Below are 23,022 nucleotides of genomic sequence, written 5' to 3'. Positions count from 1 at the left end.
CACCTGGGAAAGGCTGGCACAGATTACCTTCTCTACCAACCCAATTTTGCCCAGAGTATAAGGTAGTTATTACTGCCACCAGTCAGTTACTGTAAGACTCTTAAAAGGGTATCCAATTATACCATGTAATATTAATGCAAATGGTAGTAGTTCACCAAGATGGCTAGGTCTTCTGGAGTGCCCCACATAATGTCACCACATTAACATAAGTACTCTCAGATGTTAGATACTTTCTACAAGGACCAGCCACAATAAAGGTTTTAAATGCATTTAATAATAAATAATAAAAGTACATGAAAATACTGAATATATATTCACAGTAAACCACAGAATGCAGATCACAGGAAATATTGAAAAGAACACTGATGGACAAACTCAGACAAATAAAGAAAACTAACATCTAAACTAAGCTTCACTATATTCCTGACTGAATATAACAGCATCACTGTTCCTTAGTTAAGTTACTTACTACTGCAAGGCAAGATGCTATGGATGAGGGTCTTTCTAGTCAGGTTTCCCAAACAGAATATTTAATACTTTGAGATTTCTTTTTGTAATATCTAAAATATAATTTTCAAGAGGGCTGGCAGAATTACCTCATTTGGTCACCTGACTCTAGGTTCTAACAGTATTCCCCTTTGAAGCTGAGACAGGATTTTAGCCAGATGGCCACAATACACATCCAAATTTTATGTCAGTGCCTGGGGCCTCCCCTCTTTTCACTGAGTTAATGCACAAAGGCTGTTCTGCAGACCCAACATTTCTGGTCCTATTCAGCACTGTGGTGTGCTTTTAAGGGTTTAGTAGCTCATTTACATTTCCCTTATTTTCCTTAGAGTTATCCTCTGCTGTGCCTGTATCCTCTATTAAAACATATACATTTAATTCAGCTACAGTAATACATGTACATTTCTCTTCATTTCAGCAGGGTGCACTGTTGATACATTTCAACACAAGCAAATCTCACAAATACATTTTTAACACAAGCATCTGTACAAAATCAGTTTTGATATACAAATGACATATGATTCTAATACATTTGCAACACAAGCATCTTGTATAAATCAGTTTGATATTCAAAGGACATATCATTCTTTACAAAACTCCATCTTGCTATGCTGGCACTTGCCCATATCATCACAGTGTACACAACCAAAGCAAATGTGTAATGGAATGTGCATATGTTACATACATATGCCATGTCAAAGGCAACACACAGGTGTACATGTGTATGTATATGTTTGTATCAGTAGCATAAATGGAATGTACATGAAATCAAGGTCAATACACATACATACACCAATGACATGTAATAATATTTTCAAAAATGTAATTGTACAGAATAATAAATATAGCACATTGTGCATATGGATGTGAAAAAAACTACACTGGGTAATACACAAGTATAATGAGAACAAGGACACATTTCAAGCATTAATGAGCAACTTGTGTGCATTTGTCCTGCATTGTACAATGGGCATACATGTGGCACATGTTCACTCTGTCAAATTAATAATTGGCAATGGACAGTAGTTTTAACATAGGCAAACATATCTGGAAAAAAATACTAGAGAAATATCAAGGTGGGAGGGAGGTGAACAACCTGGGACTCCACCAGATTAAAGCAGTACATGGTAAGTTGACACAATGCAAACACATGTGTAAAGCACACAGGGTGCTGTAATTGCCACACAAACATATGTTTAAACAAATGGAAAATGTATATAATATGGCCAGATGGATTTCTGATGTACACAAAACTGAATATTTATAAAACACATACACAGTAATGTGCAATCATGTCACATCTACGTGCACAGGTAAGTAAGTTAAAAATTACAATCACATACACCAATCTTGTCATGTAAACATCAAATAAAGAAACAGAGGTGTATGTCAATTGCCCTGCTCATGATGGAGCACAGGACACTCCTGTGAGCATCATTACAGCACATCAGCAGTAAATCACTGAATGTTCACTTGTCAAAGTTTCATTTCTGTGTCAGGATGTATCAGACTATGTACACACATACAACCAGTTATAATGTGTACAACTATTTATGGATGGTATACACTAATGTCACTACATCATGGGTGTGGAAATGTTACATACAATAAACATGGTGCAATATACTGTAAAAGAATGTGCAATCTGTGACATTGTGTACAAATGAACGTTACCCGACTGTTTGATGCAGTCAGAAAAGGAGGACTGCACATAGGCAGGATTTACCTGTATATGATCCCACATGGCATCAGTATTACCAGAGCATGACACACAAGATCAGATCATGACAGTAGAATATCAAACAAATGTCATCCAAACACTTGTAGAATGACATATCTGTATGTTGCACATACCTGATACAGCAAAACAGAAATCCAAGGCATATGACACTGTTAGTAATGGACTATGGACAATATATATTGTCTGTTGGTTTCCCAGTAAGACACATGTTCACAAGCTGCCTGTTGCAGCACTATCAACAGGCTAACTGCCACAATACATGGACAGTTGAATGTGTGTGGACAGTGTGATGTTTTAATGTGTGTCATACACAGATTGAAACCAAAGTAAATGTCACATTATAATAACACATAAGCATGACAGATGGATGGGATGCTTGCACAACAGTGCATATACAAACCAATCAGTTTAATGGCAGTCACCATGTTAGCAGCATCACACAAGTGAATCACACAGACAATACCTACCAACTGAAAGGACCAAGCTGATGTGGATCAGACTCCCAAATGATGACACAAGCTATCATCCTGAATGAATCCCGCATAGCCTGTGCCATCTCATCAGAGAAGGTTCCCATCATGTCCATCATCTGTGTTTGGAACACATCAGTCATGAGCAGGTAGCTCCTACCAAAAATCATCTTTATCCTGGTTGTGTCAATGTCTCCTCCATGGTGCAAGCAGGATGGCTTGGGTAGGGGTGGGTTCACGTGCCTCAGCATCATCGTTATCATCTTCTTCAGAAGAATCTGGCAGTGGACTTGCAAGTGCAGGTTTTCATCTTCGGATTGGCAAGTGTCCTTTGATACCATGCTCTTTAAAGTTTAATTGCAAAACGCAACAAAAATGAAAAAAAAAATATCTATCATATGGAACAGTCCCATGAAAATCATAGCACAACACAATGTCGTTATGATGAAAATTTACACAGGGACTGCGACACATCATTTATGGACAGAGTTACCTATGGTCCTATATGTCTTACTCTTAAAAAAGACAACAGTATTCTTGCATGAGCAATTCTATATGCTTAGACACACACACGGTTCATTAGCTTTGTAAAAATGTATGAATGTTCAAAAAACATATTTTACGTACTGTCTGCATTCAAATATTTATATGAGAAGCCACAGCATGACAATGTAAAAGTAAAGCAAAGCTAGACTTTCCACTGTGTGACACCTTAAACCTCTTGTATCAGAGGCAACATGGGATATATACAAATTACTGTTTAAAGATATCAGGTGTTTCAACTAAATGGCAGTTCTGAATGTCCAAGACATTTTCTTTTATTTTTACATCTATTTATGGAGAACTTCAGGCTAATAAAGCCAAACTCCTCTAGCTGTAGGCATACATATTCCTGACTTATTATGGCATCATCAGCACTACATAAAAAGAATTTTTGAATTTTGGAAACACTGGGTTGTCGTACCCAACTGATATCCATAAACATTAGGGTGTCTACAAAATATCCCAACTAACAAATTAAAACAATGAGTAAAAAGGTCACACAGAAAAAAAACAATTGGTTAAAAAACACAAAAAGAAAAATCTAGCAAAGCTAGACTTTCTACTGTGTGATACCTTAAACCTCTTGTATCAGAGGCAACACGGGATATATGCAAATTACCATTTAAGGCTATTAGGTGTTTCAGCTAAATGACAATTCTGAATGTCCAGTCATAGTGGTGATGAACCTGCACTCCAGTGTGGTAGATCCCCATCCTCCATCGATGCTCCCTCATGATCCGGTTCCACACATCGATCATAGTGAAGTTCCTGGGCCTGACTCTCATTCTCTTCTGTAATCTGGCGTACACTGTCAACATCTGGGTCATCTCCTTGTCAGTCCATTTTGGTGCACAGACATGTCTCAGCCTCCTCAAAGTAGCCATCATGATCCTCAAGTCGAAGAGATCTGAAAAATATGAAAACACAGAAATGCTCACTGAGGTACCACTCAGTTCACAGTTAGCAATGGTCTGATCAGTAAATGTATCAAGATCACTATTTGAAAGTGGTGCAAGTGTCATGTTCTAAGATTCAATGTACATCTGGGTGTTTTGGCACATAACAGCAATTTATGTGGATTTGTGTGAATGGGATTCCAAAAACTTGAATTTTAATGAACCTCATTAATAATGTATGGCACAAATGGTGCTTAAAGCTGGGTGCACACAAGGTGCACTTTGATTGCGTGAGCCCGAGTGAGGGGTACATTGGCAACTGGTTGAATTTCTGTAGTGGTAATTAGTACATATGTTAAAGGTAATCATTTCAAAAGGTACATGTTTAAAGTCATATAGTTTGTCAGGAGTTGTTATAAGTTCCTAGAGTCATGTTGTCTGGAAAATTATGCAAACAGGTGTTGTTTTTCTAAATATGTTGGTTCAGTTCCATATACAGTTCTATAGACAGACTTCCACTGCAAGAAGGATTTATAGATCATCTGCAATTCTTCCTGGTAATTCTTTGCACTCTGTGGTCTAACTACAGAAACCTACAGATTACAACAGTATCCATATCTATTATGTGATGCTGAGATTATGAATATCTCTTAAATCATGTTTCCTACACTAGTGTTAAAACATGTGCTGTTGCTTTTACAGATATTTATTTAATGATGCTTCTTAACAAAGGTGTTATCACTACTGGCTCACACTATACATTTGTACTGGCAATATTATTCTGATGTTTTCTGTAAGTTGTTTAGTTATTAATATAATGTGAAATGCAAGTATACTCTGTTGGCTTCATGCTGTTGTCTTAGTACACCCCTCAATATATATGTAGTGTCAGGGGTTCTAATTCCAGTCATGAAGTGTACAGATATTACAAGTATTGTTGATTTTACAGATGTTGTATAAAGGCATAGTAGTTCCTTATTAAGTGCCATGTTAATATTTATCACAGACAGTGTTATACGGGCTTTTTCAATGGACAAGAATGCATAGTGTTCATATTGATATATACTGTCCACAGAATCAAATGCATAAATGTGCTCAACCATGAATATTATTTTCTCAACCATGAATATTATCATGTGCGTTTCAAGGTGTTTGAAATGGCCAACCATCTTAGGGGTGACAACCCCCCCCCCCAAGAAAATGAAATCATAATTGATGCTCTCCACCAACATAGAAGAAGACTCCTAGACTGTTCAGGTGATACTGTTTGGATAAATGAAATCTGGACAGATCTCATCAACATGAGCAATGCAGCTGGAGGACAGAACTAATTCCATGAAGCCTACAGATAAAGCTGCTTGGAAATGGTTATTTGTGCAGCCAAAAGAGTGACACATTATGGAAGATCAAGGGATGCAACTGGTGGAGGACCATCACTGACCCCCACCAAATACATCACAATCTTTTTGGTCTCACTACATACGGCAAGAGGGAAGTGACAAAGCCTTAGTGATGGGACTGAAGCCAGAGTTCCAGGAAGGAGATGTATGTATTGATGTCCATTACAGAGATGAGTATTGTGACACTTACTGCATATTGCTTCAGGATGCATATTCATGGATTGATGTTTATGATTTACAGCAGCAGAGATGAGCCATGAACACATTTCCACACAGGCAGAGGATGATGAATGTAAGTATAATTACATGTATCGGTACATCTGAGTTACAGACAGCGCAGTGCAAACAACATTTGTAATAGGCATTACATTAATTTTCACAGGTCCATCTATTTCGGGTCTACACCAGGGAGCAGCAGGTGAGTGTCTGTATACTGTTGCTGTGCACACTATCTTATTAGTACCCCCACCTCATTTAATGACACTGCTGTTTATTGTTACATTGTTGTTTCCCTAACATTGAACACTATAGGTACATCCAGTGGAGGGGCAAGCCATGCATTAAGTGCAGAAAAAACAGGTATGTTACAATGACACTGTCAGAGCTTTCAACAATTTGTAGCACATGCGATGCCTGACATTTTTGTCAATATTTGTCAATACAGGCCCTTCTGGTATACAGTTGCAATGTCCATCACATGAGTATTTGCAGCCCATTTTACTGTGTTGTATACGTGATGTTGTCAGTATTCGTTTTGCTAACTACATGACTGTGCTATCTTTCTTTTTATTTTCCTGCTGCGTGCTGTGTGTACAACCCACAATCTCTACAGAGCATGAGTCCTCAAATGCACATATGAGTGATATGTGTATGTCACACATTCTGTATATTTTAAGTGTGTTCACCTGGTTAATGTTGTGAATGATGTGATCCGTAATTTTTTCCCCTACATTAGTTAAAGTTTTCCCCAGTGGGACAACAGCATCATCCTATGAGTGTTTTCCAGGTGTGTTTTTCTTTATTTGTGCATCATGTATGATTTGGCCACATAGATATATTATATAGTTATGGTATGTACATTCCATGAAACAAACATACATACAGTAGACTGAAAGTGAAGTCATTAGAATTTGTAATGTTGCATTGAAATATATATGCTAAGTGTCTGTGATATTCATCATGCACTGTAGACACATTGTCCTGATCTGTGTCTTTGTATCGTGTAGAACATCAACTGTCTTTATCATCCAGAAGCCCATCCAGCAGCCATGATGTTGTTCATGATGTGTCTCAGTATGGTAGTATGGCCCCTGGTACAGAGAACCTCGAGTTGTTTGAAGAATCCATCCATGAGGTTGACACTGATGTTGCACCAGATGTATCCTCAGATGTGGAGGTGCACTTGTCGATGCATTCACAGGATGCTGACATAGTGGATGTTAAACAGGGTGAGCCTGTTGATCAACACATTACAGTTGGGAGTACTGCTGCTGGCAAATCCACACAGCTGACAGACACAGGGCACCACAGTAGATTTAGGCAAGCAGATGTTGTACATGGTCAGGTGTCAGAGGGTGTCCATCTCCTACTGTAGGTAAATGAGTGGTCACAGCAACAGCATCGTTCAGATGTCTGTGCACTTGCCCATGCCACAGATCATGTGGCGCACTAGCTACATGTCATGCACAAAGGACAACAGCCCAGGCACAGTGAGATTATTGCTGCATTCGCCACTTAGAATGAGAGTCTGCTAGCTGTGGCATGGTCAGTGGAAAGTCTGGCCTGTACAGTACTGTAATAGTGTTGTACTACAAGCAGAGTTTTGTGTTCCATGACTATGCACAGCAGATTGCAACCTGTGAGAGGCAGGACATTTTTCCACAGAACCACCATTGGCCATCAAGTATCCCTGTCTGTGGTCCAGCCTGCACAGATGTCAACTGCTGGCCCATCTGCTGAGGTCCTGTCAGTTACAATGCCTTCAACTTGCAGTCATGCCCTTTCATCTCAACATCATGCTGTACCCCCATCAATCTCCTTTGTGTATCAACCAGGGTAGGATGTGTCTTTATGTGGTCAGGGCAGGGCAGACCATGGTGTGAGACATCAGCGAGGTTGACCAAGACTGTGTTAGAGTATGTCCAACAGTGTAGTACACCTAGTTGTCTCATTATTTCAATACCACTGTACTGTGATATGTGTTTTCTGAAATAAAAATGTCTGCATTATGTCATTCTTGATTTTTCTCTTTTTTATGGTATAATATTGTACAGATATGTAAATGTAGCACTGATGTGTGTCCATTATTGTTTAACATACAGGGATACAACAAGCTGCAACCGGCATTGAATGAATTACAGCAGGCTGGGGTACTGCAAGCCACGAAAGAAGATATGCAAATGCATCCTAGATGTCAGCCAGCTAGACACCAAGCCAAGCTACATCTAAGTGAGTTGTCTGATTGGGAAATAACTGACAGGAGAGAAATATGGCAGAAGATGTGTGTAGAATGTGCACCCTGCACATGTATGCATGTACTCCATGAGGTTACCCAATACCTCTAAAAAACAAAAGTTTGTCTGAGTCTGGGTATACTGGCCTCTGGGACATTTCAGCAGAATATGAGAGGACTGTCTCAGACAGCTGCCACCCACATCCTCTCACATTTCCTGGCGTCATTGTGCACCAAGGTGGATGAGTACTTCCATTTCCCAGCTGCAGTTATGGGTAAAGTACTGACATGAAACAGTTACATGCCATAGCCAACTTCCCCATTGTCCTTAGTGTAATAGACTGCACCCAAGTTCCTATTAAAACCCCAGCTGCACCTGATGCAGAACTGTCTATAGATAGAAAGGGGTGGTATCACTCTGTTGGCAGGTGGTGTGCTCAACAGATGGCCTCATTACAAATAGCATGATGACACATACTGGTAGTGTCCATGATGCTGCTATTTGGAGGGAAAGTGGTCTGAGGGCTGCTTTCCAACACAGTGAAACATCTGAGGGACAACTACTTGGTAAGTACATGACCACACCTATGGTGTATTATCTTATTCAAACAAACAGGTAACTGTGGTTATCTTGCTTGGTAATTACAGGATCACAGCTATGATGTAATCAGAATCCACATCTGTCAACAGTAAGCATGAGGACAACATATGTGTTTCCCCCTTCCCACAAACAGGTGACTGCAGTTACCCAGTACAATTATGGATAATGATGCCCTACAGAGCTCAATCAAACTCTGCTGAGGACACATACAATAAATCATCACACACACCACAACATAAAACACAATTGAGCATGTGTTTGGTGTACTAAAAAATACACACCAGAAAAGCTAGTACAGATGGTTACTGTGTGTGCCATGCTACACAACATGTTAACAACAAAACATGATAGCTTGCCAGCTGCAGGTGTAGGTGACCTAGCCCAAGAACCCCAGATGTCTGAAGATGACATATCACAGCTGTCAGAGGACAATCAGGAGGACATGGTGGGGAGAAGAAATAGATGTGGATGATTAAGAATGCGGCCATATGTCCTAGCTAAGGCAAAACAGCAGTGTCTGACACACGTCTTTGAGTCATAACAAGCTACATCTGCATAAGTACACAGCATAAACAGTAATGCTCACATGTTACTCCACAACAGTAGCACAGATCACAATTAATGGAAATAACCCATTAGCTGTCCACACTGAAGCTTAAGGTATACCAGTAAGTACATATACAAAACACTGATAGGAAACATAAATGTAAACAGATTGTCTGCAAGGTAGATCACCAAAGAAGAATACACAGCCAAATGTATGGGATGCAGGACATGTACACAACAGAACTTGTCACTGGTCAGGTAGGATATCATCATACAGATAAACAGAATGGAAAGTTGCCCATCAAACAGCCATTATAAGAAGAACTCTAGGTCCATGACGTGTATGAGAATATATTGGCAAATTCATACCACAAAGTAGGGGCCGTACACTAACATTACTGCCTCACTTGCACATGTTATCTCTGTAACATGACTCATTTCCAAGTAATATATGTAAACCACCAAAGCGAAAAATGAAACAACCAAGGAAATAAAAAAAACAAATCCACTGTATATGGTAAAATTCCACATATAGTTGAAGACTCTTGGGAATTTTTAAAAAGTTACCCAGTTTACCTATCTAGTAAAGATTTAATATTTGTAACCATAGATGTCATAGATCTATTCTCATGTATACCTAAGGAAGAAGGTTTACAGGCCTTTGCAAATAGTATTAGAAAATACGCTGACCTACAGTGGGATACGACGTGTCTTCTCACTGACATGATGTCATTGGTCCTCGATTACAACTACATATTTTTTGAGGGAGAGTTTTTCAGACAAACCACAGGGGTAGCTATGGGAGCAGCTTGTGCTCCCATATATGCCAATTTGGTTATGCTCGAATGGGAAGAGAAGTTTGTATTTGACAGTCAATATATGCAACATATCAAATATTACACCAGATATTTAGATGACATCTATTTGATATGGGATGGAGGAGATCAACTGCTGGAACAATTTCTGGAATTTATTAATAGTAGTAGTAATTATTTGAAATTTACTTCTTCCATAAGTATGAAGGGACTAGCATATTTAGATACTTTTGTATTTAGAGATGACAACCAGTTTAGTTCCAGAATTTTTAGGAAAAGTACCTTCTCGAACAATTATTTGGAATATTTGAGCAACCACCCGAGGAAACAATTCTTGAAAATCTATAAAGGGCAACTCATTAGAGCAGTTAGGATGACTTCAGGCTATGAGGATATGTTGGATGAAGTTACATACATCACTTCATTATTCAAGAACAGGGGATACGATGACAGAGTCATGGCTAATGTCAGCAAATATGTTATAAATGAGTGGGGGAAAAAATACACGCCCCTTTTGGGAGAAAAGTATAATATAAGTTTAGTCAAGGGGTGGACAACACAGCTGATAAGAAGATAGAGCTTAACAGCTTTGACAGGACCTGCATTTTGGAATTTGGAACACATACGGGTAAGGTTAAGAAAATTTTGATCGACAACTGGTATATTATATCAGTTGATCAGGATATAGCCCCCATTTTAGGTTACAGTCCCAGATTTGTCTACAAAGTAGGTACCAATATCAAATTGATTTTGGAGAGGGGTACCCTCACAAAGATGCCCACATTTAGGAGTACTACCAAATGTGGGACTTGCAAACAATGTCACACTATATTTCAGGGGGATAGTGTGATTTTGGACAATTATAAACATACTCACATCAATTTTTGTGGAGGCAACTGTTTAACCAAAATGGTAGTATATATTGCCATATGTAGGACCTGTTCCGGGTTCTACATAGGCAAGACCCAAAGGGGTTTTAACAAACACATTTATTCTCATCTGTACAGTATTAAAAGAAAGGATGACAAAAATGCGCTGTACAGACATATTAAACAGCATGGAGATAAGCACTATTTTAACTTTGGTATAATAGATATTGTGCAGGTTAACCAAAGAGCAGGTGACTTCAATGGTCTACTTCTTTACAAAGAATTATGGTGGCAAATTTATACAGATGCATCTGTTACACCAGGATTAAATGACACAATTTCAATTAAACCATTTCTGGCCTTAAAATGAATTATATTTAATTTCCTGTATATATTTTATACTTTTTATAATAACTACAAATTTAGTAGTGTTGGCCATGGGTATTTATATGTATTTATATATACTTTAAATGTCTTTTATTTTATATTTTAGTCTGATATTAGCGTTTGCTATTTGTATTCATGTGCACAGCATGTTGGTTCACAAAAGTGTATGTATCTCTTTAAATTATTCTTGCTCATTTCAAACTGATATGGCGCCAAAAATGTTATTTAAGGAACTGATTATCCAACTATGGTGTTCTGATGAAGCTTTTATTCTTTACAAGTGAAAGCGCTTAACCAGTTTTGGCGTGTTGGATTTAATAAATTATTTCTTGGTTTTATATCGTGATCTGACATTTAATTGCTGCTGAACGATATTGGTGGGACTGTGGTTTTGCAGTATTGAGTGGAATTCCCAAGACACAGAGGAGTGTTTGCGCACAGTGGATTTGTTTTTTTTATTTCCCAGGTAATATATGTGCAAACATGCACATCACTGACCATGATCACACAACATACATCAGTGTTGAGGATACAGCAACATAGGTATATATATATATATATATATATATATATATATATATATATATATATATATATATATATATATATATATATATATATATGTATAGAGAGAGAGAGAGAGAAACACACGAGAGACAGACAGACAGATGTGCAAATTCAGTCAGATATGGATGAGAACACGTGAAATACAAGTCAGCATGGTGATTGAAAATGGAAACAGGTACACATAAATAATGTGAGTGCTAAGGGTGGGGCATGTGCAGTACCACACTAAAATGCCATCAGTGACACAGATATGCATGCAGATGCATAGCTGTGCAGGCAGGATTTCCAGACAACAAGGAAAAATGTAATGTAAACATCAGCCCTATACATCCAAAAGCAACTGATGCAAACATGAAAGCATGATATCACATATTGCATTACTGTTGTCCATACCAGTACTAACATATGTCAATGCCAAAGAGGTAATACATATCAGAAATTGAAGCTAGTCACCTAAATCAAATAAATGATCAGAAAATCCTGTAGCATCAGGCAATTGAATAACCACCTAACCACCTACATATTAATTTGAAAGTGGTCAGAAAAGCAGTCACCACTGCAACATGGTCAGAATAACACATCAGGGCACACATTGTATCAACTATCAGTGTTACTCTAATGCAGTCTAGGGCACCCATGGTGATGGATCACACTGCTGTCTTTGCTGTCCCTGCCAAATATGGAAACAATTAGACCACAGTGCACTGCCAAGGAGGTGGATGTGGTGACACAGTGTGGGAAGGAGCATGACTATAACGTGGCAATTTGGATGTGACTGCTGGGCTCACAGTGCAGTCGCCAGCAACAAATGTATGGGCATGTTACTGCCCAGACATTGATGTCTGATGGTCAAGTGTGGGTCTAATGAGAGGGGGTTTGCCTTTCTACACTGTAGGTAATCTGTTTAGTACAGTTATGGCATGTAATACCTGGTTAGTACTATGGCACTGCTCTGGCACCACTGTAACAAGACTTTCAAAAGAGGGTGCAACAGATAACACACTGTTATGCTGTGCAGGCAGTGCTGTCATGATCTCTCCATGTCTGCACTCCTGACATTCATGTAACACACACACAGCTAGTGTGCTACATGATCAGTGGCACAGGCAAGTGCAAGAAGGTTAGATCCATGACATTGCTGTGAGCATTCATTTGCCTGTAATAGTAGGTGGACAGCCTCTGACACGCTTCCATTCACAACAGCTACATTCCCATGTGTAATGTGACAGGCAGTAGTGTTCCATCAAGGGGGAGAGTCACCATAATTACCAGACTATACATAGGGTGGTGGGTCACGGTCATCATGTCTGTCATCTGATGTCCCCACACCATCAGAATGACCAGCCACATTATCCTCCATATCTGAGGCTACAGCATGATCCACATAGCTGTCCCTTTCCTGACTGGACAATAAAACCAATTCAGCAGACTGTGTGTCATGGACCATACTTTCATAGTGAGGCACATCATATCCTACCTCAGGATCAGAGGATGGACTATGGGAGGATGCAGGCAGGGACATGAACCAGAGGAGACAGATGACACAAGCCACATACATTCACACAAATCAAATGATGCAGGTAAGTAATGAAATATGGAACAACTATATGACTACAATGGTAATGAAGATATGGACTTATCAGGACATTGTGGCTGTGTGGTTCAGGCACACTTTATAACAGAGATAGAACATGTACATTACATACTGAGCACCTATGACAAATGAGACTAATAACAATACTAAAACCTACCAGACATGTCCACTGCAAGAGGTGAGGGTTGAAATGCAACTGTGTATTGGGAAATTTAGAAATAAAAACATCATCATTAAGCACATAATGATCATCATGTCAGAAGTGTAACACACAGAAGATAATATAGACACATAATAGATGGCTGAGGCTAATGTGCAGATTGCGGGTGTCCTAGGCAGGTGAAGAAGAACACAATAGTCATGAAGGGCACAGATGGGATTATCAATAGTGACATATAGTAAACAAATGCAATTTCTTACAATTTATGTGCTCCATGTTTGGGGAGTATATCATCTGCCATAATGCAGATCCTACAGTGTAAAAATGCACACAGCATCAACATGTGAGTATGGCCCACAGTCATGAATGCAGGCAGAGGCACAGAAAAACTATAGCACACACTAATGGGGTGTGGAGACACTTACATGACAAACAGTGCACATGTCATACAGATGTACATCTGTTTGAAAAAAGCGTAACATGGCTTTGATTCTCTATCAGTCTTTATTTGCCTACTGTGTGACCCTGAGCAAGTCACAAAACAGCTAGGCTCTGTAATGGTCTGTGTGAGTGCATGACTAGTAAATCCCTGGGAACCCACTAACAGGACCTTTTTTTCCTTTGTATCACTGCTCTTCAGCAGTGGCTATAGCACAGATATCAGGAAGGTCAGCCTCTGCCTTGAGTGATGTAGGTCAAAATGGTACCAAACTCAGTGTACTGTTATCTTCTAATGTTCTCTTGAGTAAGTTTATGTAGAAAAACTATGTCTCTTCCATTCAATGATACCTCACTCTATCTTTTTCTTGAAAATGACAAAACATTGCCCTGCTGAGTGGTAGCATATTAGATGAGCTATGTATAGTAAAGTCACTGGAAGAATTAAAAATGTCATTGTGCTGTAGTTTGTGTTCCAAATGTATTACATACTCATCTGAAAGGAGTTCAAAATGGATGCTGTTTTAATAACTTGTTTTTAATTTCATAAGTACTAATTAGGAGCTTGATTAAGTTTCTGGAGCACCCCAGAGTGCAGGCTGGTTAAGCAACCATGAAAAGCATCTCCGTAACAAGTCGCAGCCTAAGGCCTCTACACTAAATGCAAGACTCAGACAGAAAGCTTTGTACCTGGGAGGGCTTAAACAACAACATTTCAATTATTAGCTGATCATTGTAACTGACTGCATGACAGAGACATGAGCTTAAGCACCCCCCCAAAATACAATGAAAAGAGAAACCTCTACATCACTGTACAAATTCAAAAGAAAGCAAGCTGAATGGTGTGATCTGTCATTCTCCTGAGAAATATTATTAGTAAGTTTTTTACTAATGACACATATATTAAAATGCCATGTATGTCATACAGTACTACATTTCCTTTAAAAGACATTGAGAAGTTTAAAAGTAAGACTATCCCCAAACTTTCCAAATTCCAGACATAGCACAATAAACTCTAGTACTAGTGCTACTCAAGCTAAACTGCACCCCATCTTTTTCTTGAAAATGATGAAACCTTACCCTAATGAGTGGTAGTATATTAGCTGAGCAATGTATCATAAAGAGATAACAATATCATTGTTTTGTACCTTGGGTTCCAAAAGTACTATATACACATCAGGAAAGCGTTCAAAAAGGTTGCAGTATTAATAACTTGTTTTTAAGTTCATAAGTAACTATAAGGTCTGTGGTCAAAGAGACCATTGAGGAGCCTGACCCAGTTTCTAGAGCACCCCAAAGTGTAGGCTGGTTAAGCGACCATGAAAAGCATCTCGGTAAAAAAGTCACAGCCTAAGACATCTACACTAAATGCAAGACTCACACAAAAAGATTTGTACCTCGGTGGGCTTGAACCACCATTTCAGTTACCAGTCAATAACTGTAATGGATTGTGTGAAAGGGACATCAGTGCAAGCCCTCCAAAAGTACAATGAAAAGGGAAATCTCTACACCAAGCTGCAAATTTAAAGGGGAAACAATTATTATTCGTAATTTTTGCACTGATAACACATGGATTAAAATGTCATGTATGTTGTACAGTACACCTCCTTTAAAAGAAGCTGAGGAACTTAAAAGACGATTCCCAAACTTTGCAAATTCCATAAAGAGCACAATAAACTAGAATTATGCATTGACATTTGGTACAGTATTGGGTAGCATGTTCAGTTTGTGGAGTTTGTGTCAGCTAATATGCGTGCATAGCCTGCAACTTATGATGACTGGCAAGTAGGAGGGAAGGAGCTCATGCATGGCATTTTAAGCCTAGCACATTTCTAGGGAAAGATTAGATCTAAGCTTGTACTTTGCATCTGTGAGGTACACACCTTGACCATTAGCTCAACAAAAAAGCAAGAAGTACTGCCAGTTTAAGCATACAAGTGTGATGTCCCCACTCTGGGCCAGTAATCAAGGAGCCTGAATCCTCAACACTGGCACTGGAGAGGGACATTCACTTGGAACAAAAATGGATACACCTCACATTTCCAGATGCAGCTCTCTACATCAAGCACAATCTCCATTAAGAGCACACAGGGAACACACTCAGTTTGGGGTCTGGGTTTTTGTATCTGTATCACCCCAAGTCCCCAGTGAGACTCCCCACTGGCACAGCTCAGTGGTGCAGCGATAGCATTATCGCCTCACAGCAATAGGTTCTCTGGTTCGATTCTCAGCTGGAATGCCTTCTGTGTGGAGTCTGCATGTCCTCAATGCATTTGTTTGGGTTCCCTCTGGGTACTCCAGTTTTCTCCAATGTTACAAAGACATACGTCTGGACTGTTTCTCCCTGGGCTTCCGCTGAAAATTGGCTATGTTCCAAGTCAGACTTTCCTGGTAAACAAATGTTAAATAAAAAAATAACAAAATATAGAGTTGAGACCTCAGATGAGTGTCCAAGCCAAGTTCTCCACCACTCTCTTTGTGAAACCAGTGCTTCGTGTCCCTGCTTCAAACAGCTCACACACACACACACACACACATCTGGGAAAGGCTGGCGCAGATTTACTAGCTATGCCGCATTCTGCCCAGACTACAAGGTAGTTACACCACCACCAGACACTCCAAAGCCAGCTACTCCAAGGGTCTTACAACAGTACCTATTTATACTGACTGAAATTAGTATTAATACAAATGGTGTTAATCAAACAGCAAGGCTTTCAGGAGTGGCCGCAGTGCCACCGCATAAATATAAGCACTCTCAAATGTTAAAATATTCTTTAAAGGACCAGCCACAATGACAGTTTAAATATATTCAATAATAAATAATAAAAGAACATGAAAATACTAAATATCTATTTACAATAAACACCAGAGATTCAATCACAGGAAATATTAAAAACTACACAGGTGGACAGGTTCACACATTTACAGAAAAACAATACTTAACTAATCTCATTATATTTTCCTGACTGATCTAAAGAGCTATTATTCCCTGGTTACTTACTAGAGCAAGGCAAGATGAAGTAGATGAGAAGTCCTTCCTTGTCAGTTTCCAAGAACAGAGTGCCATGAGACTTCAGTCTCATCTAGTATTAAAATATAATTTTTAGTGATGGATTGCAGAATGATATCACATACATCTGACTTCTGGTTTCCATCCACCTCCCCCCTTGGCTAGAAGCTGTCAGGATTTAGCACACATGTGTCAATAATACACACACAGAGCCTTACTAAGATCTGCTGCAGCTCCTGGAAGTCATAAAGCAATGTCAAACCTCCACCCTTCCAGATTAGCAATTAGCTCACCCCGAAGACAATACAGAAAGCTTCCAAGTACAGACTTTTTTCTCTGGCTGCATTGAGAACTGTAAGATACAATCTTGATGTCCTTAGCCAAGTAATTTAATTTCAAACTATTTTCAAAGTTAGGTGGACTGAGATTAACCTCTTCTCTCCCAGCGTCCTATGTTAAAACATATACATTTAAAAAGTTACAGTAATGCATGTACATTTTTTCCTCTGTCCAGCAGTACACATTGTTGATACATTTCTCACACAAGCAACTTTACAAATACACAGGATCATAGGAGATTATTAGGCTAATGGCTCTATGGCCTTTACAAGCCTAGCCAAGAGTTTATCCCCAGAAAAGAAACCACAATCAGGACCTGTCACCCCTGTCAATGAGGGACACAGGTGGACCCCCTGGAACAAATTTGTGGTTGCCCATTCACTCATCAAGGTTGCGCTTGAAGAGGGTCTGTGACGTAATTTGCTTGACATATATGGGGAGTCTTTTCCAGAGACAGGGCAGCCTCTGGGAGGCAAACCTGTCTCTTCAGCAGGTTTTGTTAATGTCACATATTAGATTTAAGCCTTTCTATTGGGTACTGCGCTAGGAGTTAGACTTATGGATATGGAGCATCTCTAGTACAGCGGGGTCTGAGATTACATTGTAGGCGAGACACAGGTCACCTCTGAGCAATCTGTACGATACAGAGTAGAGTGATAGTGATTTGAGCCTGTCTGCATAGGACAGGTGTTGGAGCCCATGGATTAAGAAAAACAAAAATGCAAACTTGTAGTTACGAGCCCAAACAGAATAATGTAAAATCCGTTTTATTAGCAAATGCTTTCGGAGAGACCAATGCCCCTCCTTCCTCAGACAAAAAATGGCAACATTTCTTGCTATTCTTATATAGGGTAGCAATCAAACAATTACTTCGTACTTAATTAACCAATTATGACAAAATTGTTATAAAATGTCCTCCAGCATACTAAATTTTGTCCGTTGTTAAAATTCAAACACCAAATACAATGTCATTCATTTCATTCAACACCCCACCAACTTGTATTACAAAAATAAACGCATTTAAATTATGCTAAAATAACTTTATACATAAAAATAGATAAAAATAAAATAAAATAATAATAAGGCTAAAAGACCATGATTTCACCTTCTCATTGAGTGATATCTTAAAAAGCAAGCAATAGAAACATGATCATTCAAGCCCGGATACATGTAGGCAGCTGTACGGATTTGCCAAATGAGTTCATCCATTTCTAATCTAGTTTGCCATGGACCACCCCGAATCCCAACATTTATTTTTGTAAGGATGGTGAATTTAAAAAAATGTTCAGGGAAATTAATTATGTGTCTTGCATGAGCATTGTTAGAATCATGCTTATTGATTGCATATATATGTTCATAAATGCGCTGCTTTAACTTCCTTTTGGTTTTACCTATATAAAAAGCAGCGCATTTCTGACACAAAGCCACGTAAACCATGCAGTTGGTTTCACAATTAAATTTCCCTCTTACTTTGAACATTTGATTCCTAATCTTAACCATCGAGTCAGTGCATATAAACTTACATTGTTTACATGCACCACACTTTGTAATACCAGAGGAAAGGTTGTTGTTATTATTAGCACAATTTACCCTCAAGCAAAAATTTCAAATTGTACCCCCTCCTAAATTTGATTTTTGGACCATTACCCAATTTACTACTTAAATAGATATCCTCCATCAACAAAGCCCAATTTTTATTAAGCAATCTCCGTATCTCTAAATGATCTACACTAAAGGTGCACAAGAAGCTGGTACCACAAAAACCGTTAGATGTACTTATGTCATGTGTGCTGATGTCACAAGTGTGGTTATCATCCAAAGAGCCACCATCCCCTGACAAAATCGGTATATACACACCAGAATTTCTCTTTTGCATCACTTCTTTCTTGATGTCCAAAACCAAAAAAGGTGGATATCCCCTATTAATGAACATTTCACATAAATGTTCACATTCCATCATGAAATCGTTCGAGTCGGAAACCATCCTTGCCGCCCTAACCATCTGTCCTTTCACCACTGCTTTCTTTTGGTAGCTAGGGTGGCAGCTGGTGAAATGAAGGAAAGCATTGGAATATGTAGGCTTTCTATAAATGACACTCTTATATCTCATATTAACCATGTCCTTAATCAGAAGAATATCTAAATAACTGATACTTGTTTCCTGTAACTCATATGTAAATTCCAAAAAATCAGTTAATCTGGAAATACTTTCCAAAAACGTTAGGACTTCAGCAGGTGCTGACTTTCAAACTAAGAACATGTCGTCCTGGTACCAAGTGTACCAGGCGACGTTCTTAACAAAATGTTCATTATAAGGATAGCAAAAAATGTTGCCATTTTTTGTCTGAGGAAGGAGGGGCATTGGTCTCTCCGAAAGCGTTTGCTAATAAAACGGATTTTACATTATTCAGTTTGGGCTCGTAACTACAAGTTTGCATTTTTGTTTTTCTTAGTCTGTTTGGTTCTTGCTCGTTGTATTCGGAGCCCATGGATTCTCTTTGTGAGGTATTTCTGTGGCCTTTCCAGTTGGTGTAGGTGTTTTCAACACAAGCATCTGTACGACTCAGTTTGATATATGTATGACATATAATTCTTTACAAAATTCCAGCTAGCTGTGCTGGCATATGTTACAGATCCACTGCCCTATTTCTCCTGGTATAGCTGGCAATATCTCACATTTTCACATCTCCCCCCTTTGAAGACTCCAATTTGTTTGTCCATTAACCGTTGAGAAATGTTGCATGAGAGGAATGAGCCTATCTATAAATACATTAACCCATACCCTGTCTTGAGAACCAATCTGCATGGGCATTGCTGACCCCACTACAGTGCTGCACTGTCATGTCATATGTCTGCAACCCTAGGCTCCACCTCAGTATCTTTTAATTTTGCTGGCTTTCATGATGTAGCCATACATCCCCCTCAGACTCCTCCTGCCTCCTACTGCAAATACTTAGTACAAGGGCCTCCCTATCATAGTAGAACTTCATCATGTTAACATGGTACAATTTGTACCCCTGCCTCCTGCCTAGCAGTTCGACCATGTAGTTAACATTACTGACATTTCTTACCACTTAGAAAGGTCCCTCCTAAGCTGTCTGCAGCTTACAGTGTCTGACAGTAATGAGAACCATAACTCGCTGCCCTACAGCATAATCTCAGGCTCGAGCATTCCTGTTACACCGGATCTTTTTCTGCTGTTGGGCTCCTTCAAAGTTCTCCTGGGCCAAGCCCATGAGATCTCTAAGCCTTGTCCTGAGGTTCAGGACATATGCCATGACAGTTTAACTCAGTATGCTGATACATACTAATGTTATAAGGCAAATATAAGCATTCTCAGCTGTTATTCCATACAGATTTACAACATTAAAGGAAGTGTGCTGTGTATTAGCTCAAAACATTAAGCAATAAACCAATGTGGATGTTTGTGGGTTTGAATCTCTATATAGAATATTATGCTAGTTCTATATTTCCTGCTTAATAGCAGATATTAGAAATACGTGTTTGTTAAGTTATACAGTATAGCTTTTTACACATCTAGTAAGTATGTTGTACATTAACACCTATAGCACTTAGAGCCTAAATGACTATGAATATCTCCGTTATCTGCAAAGTTCCTGGAAACATCCTACATATGCCAATGCAGTTGTACATGTAAATGTTGAGTAATACATACATGTTACATGTACAGTTTTTAATGTCATAGTATTATGTCATAATCCATTCTTGTCTGATATTGTCTGCCCTACTAACTAACTTACTTGTTGAGGCCAAGAATACAGCTTCCATGGGGCCCAATAATATCTCTGTCTGTGTTCTATATGAACTACAAAGTGAACTGGCAGCACATCTGTGTGCCCTGTTCACTCACAGTTTCACCTCAGGCTTTGTCCCTACTGAGTGGCACACTGCTTCAGTCATCCCTCTCCATACAGGGGGAGCAACTTCAGACCCTGGGAATTATCACCCCATTAGCCTGACAAGTCTGATATGCAAGGCTATTGAGCCCATCATCATGGCCCTAATTAACAAGGGTATAAGTAATCTCTAAACTCTGGATCCCATGCAATTTTGTTTTGTGAAAGGGTGATCATGCCTGCTCAACCTTGCCAACTTCTTCAAGTCAGTCACCACAGCTGTGGATGAGGGTAAGGTAGTTCATACAGCCTACCTCGATTTGGCCAAGGCCTTTGATACCATTCCTCACTCAGGAATTATTGATAAACTCATCAATGTAGGCATCAACCCCTATATCACCACGTGGGTTGCAAATTGGCTCACAAATAAAACCCACAGTTTGAAAGTAGCAGACTCCAAGTCAGACTGTAGACCAGTCATGACTGGAGTCCCACAGGGATCGGTCCTGGGTCCTCTCCTGTTTGGCATCTACATCTCAGAAGTCCAGGCCAACACGGAGGGACTCTGGCTGACCAAGTTCGCAGACGACTGCAAGCTGGGAGCCATTATTAACTCCTCAAGTGATGTAGACATCCTACAGGAAGGCCTTACTGAGACCAATGACTGGTGTCAAAACCATGGCCTTAAGCTTAATGCCCCTTTGGGAAAAACTCAGTTCCCACTAATTACCAAATCGATGGCAGCCCACACTGAAGGTGTTATAAGAGATCTGGGGACACAGGTTGACAGTAACCTCTACTTCGACCACCACATTGCTACTGTGGTCAGAAAGCCCTTCTATGTGGCACACCTCATTGCCAAGGGTTTTGCATCCAGGAAGAAAAAGCTCATCAGCTCTCTCTACTCTTCCCTCATAAGACCAATCATCGAGTATAATGCCCCATTTGGCATGTACCTCACTAGACACCTGCAACAGCTGGAGAAGCCACAAAAATACATCACAAAGAGGATCCTAGGCCTTAAACACATGTCCTACATAGACAGACTCAAAAAACTCCAGCTATTCTCGGTCTCATATTGTCTAATAAGAGGTGATCTCAGCCATGTCTGACCCAGCTCTGTTAGAAATGCTACATCTAAAGAAATCCCAATCCCTCCACACCACATGCTCCAGAGACCTCTACCTCATTACCACAATCAACAGAATATGCTGGAGGGACAGGTTCATAACTCAGAGACTGCCCATGCTCTAGAATAAACTTCCCATACATGTCAAGCAGAGCACCTCATTGGCCTTGTTCAAAATAAATCTTGATGAGTGGATGGGAAATAGAAAGTTCACCCTGGGGATCACTCCAGTGGCTCTACTCGAAAGAGGCAATGGGAACTAACGTCAGGTGGCACAATGCAAGGCAGTTCTATAGGCTGGGATTCTGGGGTCTCCAGGGCCATTAGCCTAGTACACACCTATGAACCTATGTGTTAAATACCAGTGATGAACACTAATTCCTATAATGTGTAGTTATGTCTATCAAGTGTAGCCAGATGCTTTATTACAAGGTATGACACTTTGAAGTGTTACAGCTGTGTGTTATTGCTGTGAGCAATGCGCTGATATGCACTCAGGATTTCATGTTTTTTGTTTCAAATGCATAACACATGGTGAAAGATGGGCTGTTCTCTTACCCATTTTGTAATTTAGAAGCATGTATCCATGCGTTTGATTCTTCCCTGCAAAGTCATACAGTTGAGTTGTTTAGTTTATATCAATCAAAGCAATCACAGCCAGGATGGATTAGCTAGATAGATAGGTGTCAGGGTTGAAGTAC

The sequence above is a fragment of the Protopterus annectens genome, chromosome 5.part1, assembly GCF_019279795.1.
Source record: "Protopterus annectens isolate FY-2018-M chromosome 5.part1, PAN1.0, whole genome shotgun sequence".
NCBI classification, from domain to species: domain Eukaryota; kingdom Metazoa; phylum Chordata; order Ceratodontiformes; family Protopteridae; genus Protopterus; species Protopterus annectens.
The sequence above is the reverse complement of the archived record's forward strand: the minus strand, read 5'-3'. Positions refer to the sequence as shown.